The sequence below is a fragment of the Schistocerca serialis genome, chromosome 2, assembly GCF_023864345.2.
Source record: "Schistocerca serialis cubense isolate TAMUIC-IGC-003099 chromosome 2, iqSchSeri2.2, whole genome shotgun sequence".
Lineage (NCBI taxonomy): Eukaryota > Metazoa > Arthropoda > Insecta > Orthoptera > Acrididae > Schistocerca > Schistocerca serialis.
The window spans coordinates 594,244,734-594,259,814 of record NC_064639.1 but is presented as its reverse complement, the minus strand read 5'-3'; the positions used below and the strand labels follow the sequence as shown (position 1 = coordinate 594,259,814).

The window sequence follows — 15,081 nt, the reverse complement described above, 5'->3', positions numbered from 1 at the left end:
ATAAGCCATTCCCAGACTCTGAGATGGTAAAATTATGTATGCTGGAAGTTGCCGCGGCACTTTTTGGAAGAGAAAAACGATGTTGGTGTCGCAGTACAAGGTATTCCCCTGTCGGCAAGAAACAATACAAGAAAAAATGAAATTTTGGTAACTGATGATAAAGGTAGTTTGATCGAACTTCTCACGCCTTGATATACCATAGCACTTGATGAATCGTGTGGGATTGTTGATGAAGAACAGATGTCTACATCCGTGCGATTTTTGGATATTGCAAGTAAGTCATCTAGGGAAGAATCGGTAGCTAACAATATTTCCATTTAAAGGCAAGACTCGTGGGGATCACTTATTCAAGACTTTAGATGACTTCATTAGAAAATAAAACATTAGATATGATATAATGATGTCTCTTTCAACTGACAGTGCTCCAGCGATGAGCAACAAAGAGAAAGAACCAGTTAGGCGAACCAAGGATAAGAACACTGGGCTACTATCTTATTAGTGCATGATTGACCAGACAGCTCTTGTGGAAGCTTAATGCCACTCTGAAAGAAGTAGTGGACAGGTTGATCAAGCTGATTAATTTTGTGAGGTCTCGTTCTGTTCTTCAGCACAGACGTTTCAAAGTGTGTCATCTGATTGGGATTCGGCGCAGTCTGATTTACCGCAGCACCACGCCGTCCTTTGGCTAAGTAAAGGTCAAGGGATTGAACGTTTTTACAAATAAAAGAAGAAGTAAGCTCCTTAGATAACTTGGATACACAAGAAGCAAGGAAATATTTGGAGTTCCTAGCAAACGAAAGCAGTATTCTAGCTGTGGCTTTCGTGAAAGACATCCTGAAACATTTAAATACGCTCAATACCAAGCTGCAAGGAAGCGGGAAATGTATATGTGATCTGATACAAAGTGCGTCTTGTTTACTTCACAAGCAGGTTATCTTTGATAAAGGCATTGCAAGTCAAGAATTTATTTAAACATAATTATGAAATTGACACTGTAGTATTTTCAAATTTTATGTCAGGTCGTAAGAAGGAATTTTCAGCAAGACTCCAGGACTTCGCAGAGACAGAGAAGTTGTCGCCATTCTTAAAATCGCCTTTTGAAGTTTCTCGAGCGGCAGAATGGACTGAATTGGCTGCGAAGTTGTTCTGCTTTTCAAATCCTTTATTCCAAATGGAAGTAACAGACTTGCAGGAAGACATTTTCTTTCCAAATGTATAAAATTGCTTCTACCGAGCAATGTGCCCCGGACAAATAGAGAAATTGCTAGAAACTTGCAATCTCCACATATGTATGTGAAAATTCATTTTCAAAAATGAATTATTTGAAGAACCAATATCGCTCAAGGTTAACGGCCGCCCACCTTGAAGACACTCTTCGCATTAGATGCTCCGCCAGTGAAAGCAAGAAAGAGCACTTGCCGCGAAAGGCAAAGGTCCCGAGTTCGAGTCTCGGTCCGGCACACAGTTTTAATCTGCCAGGAAGTTTCAAGAAAGACATGTAGAAATATTTCCCAATGTAATGGATTAGTAATAGGACCTGGGCAGAGAAACTGGAACAAGTGAGACAATCATAATGGTGATTTTATTATTTACCGCTGCTTACATACTTTGGTCAATATGAGCACAGGAAACGTCGGCGAGATGTTACGCTAGTAAAACGACGTGGTCAAGCCGGCCGCTGTGGCCGAGCGGTTCTAGGCGCTTCAGTCCGGAACCACGCGGCTGCTACGGTCCCAGGTTCGAATTCTGCCTCGGGCATGGATGTGTGTAATGTCCTTAGGTTAGTTAACGCGTTCTTTTAGATATCACCAGGATGAAATGTCACGTGGATTCATACTGTATCAGTTGGTCTTACAGACCACACGTCTGGAAAACCTGTGGAGATAACACGTTCATGGAAGACTGCATGAAGCAGATTTTTCACTGGACGAGCGACATGGAGTGTTGCCCCATCTTGAATGGAAACAGCGGTTTCTACGCAGTTGTCTTCCAAAGCAGGAATCACGTGCTTTACAAGGAAGTCTCTACAACGTGCAGACGTCACGGTATGCCTGACAGGCCCTCTGTTTGTATATTCTCTCGAAAGAAGAACGCAGTGAGAATAAATTTGCTTGTGAATTCACACCCCACAGTCACATATAGCGATTGCAATGGCTGTTCGTGCACGACGGGAGGTTTAACAGTAGCCCAAATTCGGCAGTTCTGTGTATTCACTGCACAGTGTAGTGTAGAACATTCCTCGTCACTTCGCAGAATTTTGCCGGGCCACATGACATCAATGTCGATCTGTGCCAGAAACTGAAGATCATATTCACAGCTTTGCTTCATACCATTATGTTTCAGTTGCTGCGCCGTCTGGATCATGTACGGGTGCTGAACTCCCCTGAATGGGGCCTCCCGGCCAACAATGCCATTCGATCGTTTCCATTTTCATCAGTGTAAAACAGACCGTAGAACTTTACGTACTGTTTACCATGGGGTGGACAATTCTCGTGACACTGCGCGAGCAGCGGAACTACCCGGGTCACGTGCTGCACGGTCACTTAAACAGCAGCAGCAAACTCATCAATAACTCCCAACAGGATATGACGCCTTCCTTTTCCAGGTGCCACGCCCGAAATTCACCCGTGTTTTCGAATTTTAGTACCATCTTATTTAAACCATTTAATGACATCGGGTTTTTCAGTTGGCGACACTCTCTCACTGCAGCAGTGTAATAGCTGCCGTTCACACAGTTTCACCAACAACGCACAATCTCTCTTCTCGACAGCCGTACCCTTCTCCCACGTCATGGCTTGTCAGATGACAGCGTGGATGTCATACCACCGTACAAACAGCGTACAGCACCAGATTTGCTCCCGTGGCCAAAATTAGAACTATTTTTTTCCAGAGTAAGTAGATTTCTCATTAAGGCGTTTCGCTGACATACGATAATTACATCCCACTACGGACCTCCATGAGTAGCTACACTTTAATTGGGGATGGGAGGGGTGGGGGGGAGGGGTTACCACATCAGCATTGGAGAAAACGTGATACCTGCAGCTCGCGGCAGAAACTACGTACTCATGTGCTAACGGCGGGCGAAGCGTGCACTATTGTGACATTATCAAACCGCTACTGACCTGATTTTATGCAAGACTGGTTACATGGTGAAGTTCATTTCAGATGCAAATGGCAACTTCCGCACTACTGTCGTAAGATCTGTAACGAAGTGGTACTTCCTGAGATCTGCAGCAGAATGCCCTCGCTGAGGGTCGGTCACTACGTGGTTTTATGGACTCGGAGACATTGTGCCTGCTCCGAGGGAAGGCACTTCTTAAAGCCAACTTTACTGGGGTCGGAGGCCAGTGAAGACAGTTCCTGTGGCTTTTGGTCTTAAAACAGCGAGACCTCCTTGCGTAATGTTGAGTAACCTGCCGTGGCGCTAGCAGAACGACTGTGCCAGAAAAGCGTACAAATCTTACCGATTTTCTTCCACCTTGTAGCTTACGTAATTTAGCTTACTGGAGCCCATTAAAAATGATGCTTCCTGTGATCTGATGGTCCTGTACCTAACCAACACATAGATGGGTCCAGCTATCTGAGAAAAATTGATGTTAATCTGTGAATTTCCCGACGAAATTTACTGACTTGTCAATTAACTATGCAATAGGCCTGTGATTACTACCACTGTAATTTTTTATTCGAGTCAGAAACAAACACAACAGAAGTTAATTACCATTACGAACAAATGAAAGAAAGCATTATTAAGCTACAGTACTCTTGACCAGACTTTGTAGCTTAAAGCGCACCCCCTGTCGCAAGGAGAAACTCTCGTGTGCAGGCCGGCCAGGGTGGCCGAGCGGTTCTAGGCGCTTCAGTCTGGAACCGCGCGACCGCTACGGTCGCAGGTTCGAATCCTGCCTCGGGCATGGGTGTGTGTGATGTCCTTAGGTTAGTTAGGTTTAACTAGTTCTAAGTTCTAGGGGACTAATGACCTCAGCAGTTGAGTCCCATAGTGCTCAGAGCCATTTTTTTTTTTTGTACCAAACTTGGCACTCATGCTCCACAGCACTGTAACATGTTGCTAGTACCGTCGTTCTCAGAGCTTGTGGTCGAGAGTCCTACGTGCTGCCAGTGATGTTGCGAAGAATATTAATTCTGGCTTCCACCTTAATCCGCGTATTTTCGCAACTCTGCTTGTAGGTGAGAGTACGATTCAGAGTGACTTCTACATATTTTCGATGGGTCGTACTTACTAACTGTAGCCTTTGCCATGTATGGTTAAGTTTGCGACATGCCTGATTGTGCTTAAGATGAAACACACACAGTCGTGTTTTAGCTGGGTGTGGGCGAAGTCGCCTGTCGGGTGAGCTTCAGCATCTTCGGAGGATTTCCCTAGGGTCGCTGGTACCAGGTCATGGGCACAAAGAAAACTCCTAGCGTTCGCCGGAAGTGGTTGTTCGGTGGTATACATGTTAAATATCACTGTTGAAAGAAAGCTTTCTTGAGGTAAGCCATTTCTTTGACATCTACATCGTCTATGGTGACCCTGTAAGTTGACATAAAATCTTCTCTTTTGGAGTAAACATTGTCGTAGATCTTCCGTGTAAATGCTTGATGGTTGGCAACGTCTAAGCAGCAGTCACATCGATAAAAACTGCTGCTGTATTTTTATGTGTTTCACAGCCGTCCTCAGTAAGTTGTAAGCGTCATTTTGTATAAAGTATTACTCCTTGATTTGAAACATGATTATCGCATAATTAAACACTCTCAGTCAGTAGGAGACTGGACTGCACAGGCTCTGAGGCCTCTCCTTGTGTGTTTGACACATCACAGGAAAGTCTCAGTTTTACAAGCACAGTTATTGCCTAAATTAACTCGAAAAATTGTTAAAGTTGAAGAGTCAAAGCTACGCAAACCCCTGTTCTCGACTTGTTTCGATGTGTGAGATTTTTCTGTGGATTTTTGTGGGGAAGTTTGACTGCTGGATCAATTACATCAATATCTGATTAATCTGTTAACATAATAAGATGCACTTTAGAAACGGCACTGTCGTAAGTTACTCGATATATGCAACAGTAACTGTAAGGTGCAGTGGTTTTAACAATGAAGAACGACACGTGACTGAATTTCTGATGTTATTGTTGTGGACTTCAGCCCGAAGATTGGTTTCATGTAGCTCTCTACGCTACTTTATCCTGTGCAAGCCTCTTCATCTCCGAATAATGACTTCATCCTACGTCCTTCTGAATATGCTTACTGTATTTATCTCTTGGTCTCCCTCTGCGATTTTTATACCTCCCACTTCCCTACAGTACTAAACTAGTGATCCATTGATGTCTCGTAATGCCGGCCGCTGTGGCCGAGCGGTTCTAGGCGCTTCAGTCTGGAACTGCGCGACCGCTACGGTCGCAGGTTCGAATCCTGCCCCGGGCATGGATTTGTGTGATGTCCTTAGGTTAGTTGGGTTTAACTAGTTCTAAGTTCTATGAGACTGATGACCTCAGATGTTAAGTCCCATAGTGCTCAGAGCCGTTTTTTGAGCCATGTCTCGTAATGTGTCCTATCAACCTGTCCTTCTTATAGTCAAGTTGTGCCACAAATTTCTTTTCTCTCCATCTGTATTCAGTACCTCCTCATTAGTTGCGTGGCCTACCCACCTAACCTACAGCATTGTTCTGAAGAATCACATTTCAAAACCTGTCATTCTCTTCTTGTCTAAACTATTTATCGTCCATGTTTCACTTCCGTACAGGGCTACACCCCTTACAAACACTTCCAGAAAGGACTCCCTGACACTTAAATCTATGCTCGATGTTAACAAATTTTTCTTCTTCAGAAACGCTTTTCTTGCCACTGCCATGATCCTTGTTTTGCCTTTGTTCAAAAAATGGTTCAAATGGCTCTGAGCACTATGGGACTCAACTGCAGTGGTCATCAGTCCCCTAGAACTCAGAACTACTTAAACCTAACTAACCTAACGACATCACACACATCCAAGCCCGAGGCAGGATGCGAACCTGCGACCGGAGCGGTCGCGCGGTTCCAGACTGTAGCGCCCAGAACCGCTCGACCACCCTGGCCGGCTTTGCTTTTGTTGATTTTCATCTTATATCCTCCTTTCAAGACGCTGTCCATTCCGTTCAACTGCTCTTTCAAGTCCTTCGCTGTCTCATAGAGTTACAATGACATCGGCAAACTTCGAAGTTTTTATTTCTTCTCTCTCAACTTTAATTTCTATTCCAAACTTTTGTTTGTTTCCTTTACTGCTTGCTCAGTGTACAGATTGAATAAGATCGGGAGTAGGCTACAGCCCTTTCTCGCTCTCTTCTGAACCACCGCTTCCCTTTCATGCCCCCCGACTGCTAGAACTGCCCCCTGGTTTCTGTAAATAGTCTTTTGCTTCTTATATATTGTACTGCTACCTCCAGAATTTCAAAGAGAGTGTTCCAGTCAACAGTATCAAAAGCTTTCTCTAAGTGTACAAGTGCTATAAACTTGAGTTTGCTTTTTCTTAACCTCTTTTCTAAGATAAGTCGTTGGGTCAGTACAGCCTCGCGTACTCCTACATTTCTCCGGAACCCAAACTTATCTTCCCCGACGTCGGTTTCTACCAGTTTTTCCATTCTTCTCTAAAGGATTGGTGTCATTATTTTGCGACCAAGACTTGTTAAACTGATGGTTCAGCATTTTCATACTGTCAGCACCAGCTTTCTTTGGAATTGGAATTATTTTTGATCGCGTAAGAAACGTAGTTTCCAGAGTTATTGCAACCATACTGATTTCTATTCCCATTTGATTACTGAAGCTGACATCGTCTTCCAGTCTCCAATAGATTCAGTATATTGAATTTACCATTTAACAAGGCATTAATTAGCTCCATAACGTATATTTTATCCAAATTGTTCAGACCTACTAATTTCAAGGGAAAGTAATGTTATGTTGCACTTTGTACATCTTATAATAATACGGTTACGTATAAAGATTCCTGAATAAAAATTACCTAGGAAGAAAATGTTATAAGCTTTTGTTCTAATTTAGCTCTATTTTTTATAGACATTTTAAATCGTTAGCGATAAAATACTTTGAAAGGATCAGTATTCATTGTTTATGAACTAAAACCCATTTTAACACCGATAAATACTTCAGAAGATCTGGATATCATTATTTGTGTAACACCTGGCTGTTTTGAGGGTGTTGACGATCATTAGCACGCAGTTTCTAGTTGTGCATTAATATAAACGGACGACATTTTCAGCAACAATATTTATCACACGGCAGTTTGAACACTTCTATCGCCAAAATCTTCATGGGACATTTTATCACACAAAAAAGTGTTTCTTTCCATTTCCTCTAAACGGTCTAAAATTTTGTGTACGTAGTTTTTTACACTTTGTACAAAGAATTTGCCTGGCTGTGGGACTTTGGACCAACAGACCTGATTCTCAGTACCATTTGATGCAGCGTTAGACCAAGAATAACTCATGATATAGCTACCGTCTATTTCCTAGTAGCAATTTGTTCCATCTGTTATAACAGCCCGATCTCATTCACAGAAACCCGTGCACAATGCTCCTCTCTTGCCTGTCACCTGGTTGAGTCTGGCACTTAACTTCAAAATTCTATTGCTTTTGTAACCTGATCCCAATTTCATCCTATAGGATTATACTGATCCCATTTATCAAGTAGCACAAATCTTTTCTTCATCTTACCCTCCCCTTATGATATGACTTTAGTACTGTTCGTTCGTGCCAGCTGCATCTAACAAGCTTACAATATGAAAATTTTCTTCCATATGTCAGTATCATTTTAAAAAATACTTTAGTCAGCGGAAAAATAAAAGAGCTTAGTTATATTTATTATGCAAAAAATTCTTAACAATAAGTTTCTGCCTCTTTTCTAATTAAATATTTCGGGAAAAAATAATTTTTAGCCATCACACAGGTATGGGATTGTCAAGCGCTAAACCTAGCACCATTGGCCGGCCGTATAAACAGCGGCGAGCCCATTAAACTCATTTGGTTCTACGTAGTCCGTGGAAAAGTGAGTTGGCTGCGGTTGAGATTTTCCGAACTTTCATAAATGAACGAGAGGATATTTTAATTAATTCCAAGGTTGATGAACCATTTGCTTTTTCCCATTTTAATTTTTCCAGCTTTCTTTGTTTTTTATCACTTAATGATAAGGCGGGTATAGGCAGGTATGTTACGATAACATTCGATGTGACGTCGAAATTGTGAGATCAAGGGCGATGTGTGATGCAATATACAAGATACTACGGGCAAGTACCATATTGGAGAGAAAGTTTTAGAGAAATTACAACTGTATTAGATTCTATTTCTGTCAATTACCATCTGACTTCTCACACACTGCTGTTTGACATAAGGGGCTAACATCGTATGACAAATCTAGTAGCCGATTTATGTAGAAGATTTTTTTGTGTCAATTTACTACCTGGTTTGATGCGACTTCATCATCTGTGCCAGCATCATCGTTCGTCCGGAGTAGCACTTGCATCCAATGCCCTTAATTATTTGATGTATTCTAGTTGTCTTGTCTTACTATTTTTATTTTCTAGGCTCCTTCATTCATTCAGTATTTTACATGTATTTCTTATTTTATACGTCCGTTTAATTTTCAGTATCCTGCTGTAAAACAAAATGCAAAACTATTTAGTTCTCTTCTTTTACTGTTTTCTCATAGTCCATAATTATTTCTCAAAAAATTTGTCCTCAAATTAAGGTTTGTGTTAGATAGTAGTAGACCTCTTTTAGTGAGGAATGCCCTCTTTTTCTGTACTAATGTGCTTCTTATATCCTCTTTGCTTCGTCCGTCATGCATGGTTTTGCTTCTAGGGTGGCAGAAATGCCTCACTTTTCGTCTATTACGTAGTGCTCAATTTTGATGTAAAATTTGTAGATAATCTCATTTCTGCCACTTCTCATTACTTCTTTCACCTTTCTTTACTCTCAGCCCATAGCCTCTGTCCAGTATGTTTTTCATTCCGTTCAACAGGTCCTGAAATTCGTCCTCATTTTCACAGAGAACAGCAAGGTCATCAGCAAATCGTATCGTTGATATCCTTTCAAACTGAATGTCGATCAAAATTACTGAACTTTCCTTTTTTTCTGTCATAGCTTCTTCTATTACAGGTTGAACAACAATGGAGAAGGACTGCATCCCTGCCTTGGGCCCTTTTCTCACCTGAGCACTTCTGTCTTTTTCTTCCATTGCTACTGCTGCCTCTTGGTTCTTTTGCATACTGTGTATTACCCGTGTCCCCCTATAGCTTGCACCTACTTTTTTGAGAATTTACTACTTCTTATATCATTTTACGTTGTCGAACTCTATTTCTGAGTCGACAAATTCTTTGACGTAATCATCTTTCGCGACTGTGATAAAAGTCCTTTATAGACCATATGCATCTCGATTTATTTCAAAGCATATTCACTGGCAAATTTTTTTGCTTCCTTTTTCGCCTTAACACACTTCCACACATATGTGCTCCATTTTCTAGAGCATTGCACTTCACTGATGCTGGAGAGACATACGTTTGCATGTTATGTGCATGGACTTACACCTCATATTGTTGGTTTGATCTAGGAAAGTGTCTACGTTGTACCTTTCCAATAGTCAAACTAATCATCACCTAACGGAAGTATCTCGTTTCAAAACCTTCTCTTCGGTTTGCAGTACTTTTTCTTCATGAAAGTGGTTGTGCACAATTACTCGCTAAGTTTTACGTGGTGCTGACAGATAAGAGGAATGTAAGCAACTATACAAAAATGTTAGGTCCCACCGAGACTTGAACTCGGATCGCTGGATTCAGAGTCCAGAGTGCTAACCATTACACCATGGGACCGACGAATAGAGAACAACTCCAAAATCTTTAAACCAATTCAGTTAATATTCAACGATGTACTTTTCGCACATATAACATTGAGAAAAATATCGCTTAAATAATAGAATACCGTTGAGCTTCTATCTTCTGCCGAATTGACAGAAGGTGACGACGATGAAACTTGTGGTAACGTCGTATCAATACAGCATCGGGATTCATCTGATAACTCAGAATTTCTTATTAGTGATTACACTTCTCCATTACTACACTGTGTGACCATAGTATACACTCACAAACTTGTTATTTATTAATCGTAATTGTGAAGTATAATCTCAGAGGCTATAATATTATAATAGTTATTTTTTCAGTAATGCCAAATGCCCTGCAAACTTCGACAGCAAATCGTGCGGTGGGAAGACTTCGTTCTCGTTATCATTTTGAAAATTTTTTGAGAAGGTGATGGCTTACAGAATAGTGTACCACCTGAGCAACAATAATATCGTGGGTAAATCAGAGTTTGGATATCATAAGAGTTGCTCTACTGAGAATGCCATTCTCAAACTTACTAATCAAATTTTACAAGCATTAAATAACAAAATAGTGCCAGTTGGTATTTTCTTTGACATATATAAGGCATTTGGCTGTTTGAATCGAAACAGATAAACTGACGTGGCGAACGTAACACGACTTCGATTAAGTAGGTTCCTGTAATTCCAGATTTCCACGTAAGAGTTTTGCTGCTGTAGCGATTTCCATCCAGGTCTTCAGTAGTCACTTCCTCACCAACGTCTGTAGAGGTTGCGGCTTACGTAGCTTCTCTTTTGAAAGAACGAACGTGGCGATGGGGGTGGTAGAATTAAACTGGCTGCCTGACATCTGATTCCCAATTAACACGTACATTTGACCTTACCTGATAATCTTCTGCCATCTTGACCGTGACCAGCATCGGATCTCATCTTTTATAGCAGGGTTTTCTGATTATCAGTTAAAGGGTTGTGGGAGGCACCAGGGGAATTCTACAGACCAGATGTGGACACATCCGGTAAAATCTTGCATTTATTTCCATAAATATACGCATGAAAATGTGAGGTAGCCTTTTACAATTAAAATATCGGATACTACACCAACAGGAATAGCACTGACCTGACACAGAAAACACCTTTCTATAGGACAAGACAAAGGGAACAGTTTGCAAATATAAACGATCGTCGGGTTAACTCTTCCAGACCCTGATTAGAGAGAGAAAGTATACACTGAGAGATAAATTGTAATATTATTACTCACGAGAAAGAATTAACCGAAGCACTGGCAGTCGCAGTATACAGTAATATCTAGCAGGCATCGTTAGTTTTGTCGTGCTACCGATCTGTATGTAGACCGTTGGATTTCTGATGGTTCATGTAGAAATGATAGCGGTTGCATTACCTTGAACGCGAAGCAGTTCTGACAAAAGTTGTAAGACCCATGGCTGCTACTGGAACAGGATGCAAGTACGAACGTATGCAAATGTGCTACTGAACTTCACTATCCTAGCCAAGCTGTCAACTGCAAGCAACTGAGGATGAGAGGGCCTCTCCCGTCAGGTTTGTTTCCGAGAGCATCGCAAAGCCTGCAGAAAGAGAAACCCATAGCCAACTTAACCGGAGTGACAGTTAAGTTTTGTTGTGGTCTCGCAGTTCCGAAGTTGGGTTCCCTAGAGTGGCGGAAACTCGTCGAAAGGGGAGGGATAGACTGGTGGCCTTCCGCCACGAAGAAGCCGAGATCTGTTCGCCATATTACACATTATTAGAAATATTTACATCAGGTCTCGGAAAATTACTCTGCCCCCACGAGACAACAGTTCTCTGATTAGGGAAGACTACGGGGATATCGGACTGCCGGAGAAAATTAGTTTGATATGGTTTAACTGAATAGTAATTTCAACAACTTTCTGAATATTACTCAGATCGTCCTTTGTGAAGTATCACGTGATTTGTAAATTTGCGTGTAGTTTGAATCTCAGAAAAGTAAAATGTATTTGGTATGACATTCTCTCTCTGTCAGAAAGGCTGGACTGTGCAGCAATCGTTTCTACTGCACAGCTTGTGGCGGGCTAGAGGAAAACCTCTGCTCTATAAATGTTCTGGGGTAGCTCGTCTTTAAGAAAGAAAGTCTTCATAAAAGTGCTGTGAGAATAATACGTGGTGCTCACCCACTGTCATCTTGTAGACATCTGTTTCAGTAGTTGGGCATTCTGACTACTGCTTCACAGTATATTTATTCCCTCATGAAGCTTGTAGTGAGTAATCCACTACAGTTCAAAAGGAACAATGAGGTACATAATTACAATACCAAACGGAAAATCACATTCATTACTCCAGTTTACAGATTGTCTTTAGCACAAAAAGGAGTGCACAGACGCACAATGTCCCAATTAAAATTTTTTATAACTCACCCAGTGATATAAAATGTCTGACAGACAGAAAAGTAAAATTTGAAAACTAACTGAAGAAGTTGCTCCTTGGCAACTCCTTTTATTTTATTGTGTAAAAGATGGTGAGTAGGAATTACTAACTCACATTTGTATGTTCAATGATAGTAATAATTTTAAAAAAACCTTATAAATGGTCAGCAGTAGCTATATTTGTAAATTAATTTGCGATTTGAATATGAAGCGACTCATTTCGCATCATTACGATATATTGTGCAAATGATCCACGGGACATGAAACTAACTAACCAACCTTGAAATCGTTTGTGAGAAACATGGAAAATGGTACACTGTAGGTGTTATCCACAAATGACCATAGAGATATATAGAAAATATTGACATCAGAATTGAATGAATGTTCCAAACAAATTGAATATTTGTCTTCTCCTCAGCACTACAAAAATTATACTGTGTTTCACATAAAACTTGGCTGCCAGCCGGACGCCGCAGAGACTTAATCTGTATGTCCTTCACCTTCGGTGTCAATAAAACTGGTCGCCCTTAGAATCTGAAGTCAAACCATCTACACGATCTGGCAGCACTGCAGACTGGGAAATTACTTGAGGAAGCGTCTTTCGCTTGAGCTATTAAGTGCTGTAGTATAGTGGTAAAAGTCGTGCAACGTAGACACTACATCGCGAGTTTGGTCCATTCTTTTAGTTTTTAAACTGCATTCCTTTTATCTGATAAACTTGTCATTTTGATAGAACCACAAAGACAACTTGATTCTGTTTCTAACTCACCAGTAGTAGCAAAACATTCCAGAAACACATCTGCAAAAGAACTCGTGGCAGCATCAAGATCAGAAGAGTTTATTCTTGAGTTTCCTTGCATACAGCGGTCACTGACCACACACCACGGGCTACCACCACCAGCCACTGTGCCCCAGAGTCCTTAAGGTCCTATTACACACAGAGTGAACAAATGATCGTGAATCACTTGTACTGTCTCAACGAAGTATATGTAAAGAGGTATCTGGAAAATATTTGGCAAATTGGTGATAGTCGACGAACTTTCAGGACTGGAACTGAATTACCCTTCTAAGGTCATTAGATATTTTCTTGTAATTTTGATGAACTATTCTCAACATTTATTACGTAATAACTGTCAGTGAGCTAGAAAATTTAATTTTTCGACTGCAAGAAGGTTATTTTAGGAGTAAATTACTATTTCTTTCATCTTTGACTTTGTGAGAAATCTGCCTCTTCCTGCCTCAGCCACATCTACAGTAATGAGAGAATATTCGCATCACTGAGGCTTCATTAGCTGTGTGCTACTGCAGCTGTAGCCATAGATCCAAATTTCGTTAGAAAAGTATATTTAAAGTCAGATATTTTTGTTTTTGTAACGTAAATGAAAACTACCACAATGAAAGCAAGTACCAGAATCCAAAGAAATCCTCGAGTTTATTCTGCAGTGCTGTGTAGACTGCGAGGGAACTTTTCATAATCGTCAAATGACTAATGGAGTCTGCCAAATTCCACTAACTATTATTTCTTATTTTTGTTACTTCATACGCGTTTTTCTGTCGCTTACTTTCACTGTTTTTTGAGTGGTGGAACTGGGAGAATGCCAACAACAGATGTCCGCCACATGGAACATCCGTAATCATCTGAAGTACAGTCTTCAGAACAACAGACTAGTATCCAGTCGGACACACTGACAACAAGTAGCCGATAATCAATATAAATAATAAAAGTTAAGCGTGATGTAGCTGTGCATGCCACCAAAACTTTGCAAGCGAATATCGCAGCCCCATGCGGTTTATATGGTTTGGTAACACTTTATCCCCCATCCAGGAAGAAGGTTTTGTTTTGGGACTGCAGGGGTTAGTTATGAAGATATAGGTGCCTAAAAAGGGCATTTGTTCGTGACGATAAAGTAAATGTAAGCAAGGTCTGGCAGTTCATGCCGCTATAGCTCCGGTAAACACTCCCATAGCCTGATGGGGGCTATGTGGTATGGTAGCCATTCATCCCCACATCCATATGAAGAAGGTTTGGTTTGCAACTGCAGGGATTGGGTTCGACGACATGGATGTCAAAAGAGGGCAATGCAAAAATGATCTTCTCGTGTGAAGACAGTGAATCAGCTTGGAATCGAATGCTGAAGTGAATCTCCCAGAAGATTTGAGGCTTACAGATCTCCGAGGTAATACAGAATTAATTGGAGGACAATTACTTTCATGTTCTGGACATTTTTGGCAGACGCTTCCAGTTATTCCAATATCAACTCTAGCACACAAATCAGTGCATGTTTTAATATATCATTTCTTTAACCCTGAGTGGGGAAAGTATAATTAAGAACAAATACGAGAGTTCAACATTCCACTGATGAAGAAGTGACACATTTTGTCAAAAAGCTCTTAAAAATTAGCGAAGACACTCAGCCACCTGATTGTGCATGTTGCAAAATTGAACTTACAAACGATTTACATAACATAAATAATAAATAAAGCTTTTTTGAACATCCTTCAAAATAACTGAAGTTGATTATTTGAAAAAGACATTTTAGCAGTAAGAAATGAAGTAGTGGATATTAATTTAAAAATTAGAAGCGAGAAATGGTCATGAATAGTTACAAGTCAATATAATTGAAGCAAAAATAATATTAGGAAAGATAAAGAACAGAACAACATTTATTATGAGGATTCTGCTCATATCTACTCAGCTGCCATTTAGGTTCAAAAAACTGCGATTTTCAGTAAGATAGCATTCAGTATCACTATAAATAAAAAGTACAAGGACAAACGCTAATTTAGTGTGGTATTAATTTGAAAGAATCGCTAA

General features: G+C 40.6%; 1 non-coding gene across 1 annotated transcript; it reads right to left on the bottom strand.

Moving 5' to 3' along the window:
* Window positions 1-9,772: 9,772 nt before the first annotated feature.
* Trnaq-cug (transfer RNA glutamine (anticodon CUG)) lies at window positions 9,773-9,844 on the bottom strand. Its single transcript has one exon. It is a non-coding gene; the product is annotated as a tRNA-Gln (tRNA).
* Between the last annotated feature and the right edge of the window lie 5,237 nt (window positions 9,845-15,081).